The sequence below is a fragment of the Galendromus occidentalis genome, unplaced genomic scaffold, assembly GCF_000255335.2.
Source record: "Galendromus occidentalis unplaced genomic scaffold, Mocc_1.1 scf7180000075867, whole genome shotgun sequence".
Taxonomy (NCBI): Eukaryota; Metazoa; Arthropoda; class Arachnida; order Mesostigmata; family Phytoseiidae; genus Galendromus; species Galendromus occidentalis.
This window is the reverse complement of record NW_003803857.1, coordinates 108,768-110,790: the sequence shown is the minus strand read 5'-3', so window position 1 is coordinate 110,790 and position 2,023 is coordinate 108,768.

Here is a 2,023-nt window from a genome sequence, read left to right as displayed (position 1 = left end):
CATCGCTCATTGGTCTGACGTGGTCACACGAGCAGCACTGCCTTAGCGAAGAAAGTGCTCGCTGTTGTGCGGGATAAGCTGAGTTGTGAAGGGGGCAACAAAGGGCTCCATTCGGAACTCGGCTTGAAAACAAACCGTTCAACCTCTGCCCGATACCGATCGTCCTTGTACATATCTGCCACGCCTCGACGGTGTTCAAATAAGTTCGAGGAGTTTCATACGCCTATGATGCTATTATACAAAGAGCGACTGCTTCTCGGGATTGTATTCGACCACGCGAGACGAATTCCTTGACCGGAAGGGAATGCTCAACCCCTAGATGAGTGTGTACTGTAAAGTATCGACTTCATCGATTACAATTATTGGTGATCCCGGGAAGCTCTCCTTCTCCGGCGATAGAATCGATCCTGTTGAAGGAGGACTCGCCGAACATTTCCGAAACGGAGCCCAGTTCAATTCTGAGCGGACAGACTCAAAAATATCAGGATTCCGGTGGATTCTCCGGATTCGAGAGCTCCCTCGTTGGATAATCGAGTCGACGAACTCAGCTTGCATGTGATACGTCGAGATTCTTTTGGGCTTAACTTCGAGCATCTCTTCGGAACGCGATCCATAAAACATGAGCGAGCAGACTGGAGAAGCTTCCCCGAGCGGAATTCCACTCCATGAAATTCTCACAACTAGTGCGTCAATCGGTTACTCGGTGCAGGCCATGGCGAAAAAGGGAAACCGGGGAGACGGCAGAATATGCTGACGCCTCAAATCACGAACTTCACTCCGATGAAAGCTGTGACGGTTACTGCAGGCCATTGAACCAATTTTCGAAGCATTTATCTTCCTACTACAAGCTTTTCCCTCCCCGGTACGAAGGTATCCGCCGTTTATATCCCCACCATCTATCGTCGAGAAGAAATCGCAACTCCAAGCATTGTGGAGAGACGTAGAGAATTCTTGCGTTTATCCGCTTCACATGGCCATTCATTCTGATGGCATGAGCTCCGTCCTGCACCAATTTGCCACCCAGCTGCTCACTGTTTGTCGTCGCGATTCCGCAGAGAGCTCTCCGCTTGGGTCCGGAGTTCCGTCTGATTCTCCAGTGGACGGGGAAACAGTTCCAAAACGATCGTATAGAACGTATCAGTGTAGCTATGGGATGTTCACAAGCTCCAGGAACATACGAACGAACTGACTCAAGAGGACGGAATGATGATTGCTTAAAGAAATCGAATGAGTCGAGAAGCTCCCAACGTAGTGATGAAGGGGTTCCTGGTCTCTCGACGGAGAGGGTTGGGAACTCACAAGTCTCCGCGTCGGTCGTGAAAAACGCAACTGTCGTATGAATTCGGTGAATCCGAAGCTCGGATCAGGGCGATTGTTGAGCCGAAGGACTCTGACCTTCCTACCACCGTGTTCAATTTCCCCGTAGACTTGAGTAGCACAAATCTTCGAGCGGAATAGGTAGGCCAAGTGTCGAGTCTCGAATCCGAATCGACAATCACATCCACCCCGAACCCCTAGAATCAGAACTACCCGCCATTGGATGGAGTCGGGCCCTTTTTTTAGAGCCGTCTGGAGTGGCCTTAGTAGTCGATCTCAACCGCAGATCCGATTCTCGATAAGAGGAGCGTTCATTGTCCTACCAAACTTGAAACACTAGAATTTCGCCACATTGCCCAATCTCGAATCGAACTTCATACCGGTGGAAGTTATCAGATGCGAGGGTAGCGATTTTTCTTCAAGCAGGCGGGCGTCCGTGTGAAAGTAAGCCCTGTGCCGTGGACCCTGTGACTGACGGCGAATAGCGCGCGGGACCTTGCGTCGGGCCGAACTGCTTTGCCAAGCGCACGCTTGAAGATCCTTGAACACGGCCGAAGCACTCGCATTGGTTACTTAACATCGTCGAATAGCTTTATCCATCGACTACTCGCGCGGTTCGCCTACTTGTCGGTTTAGATATCGAATCGCTCGGTTTCTCTTGCTTATTCAGGTGCTTCGATAACCAGGGGAATTTCGCGTCTCTGGC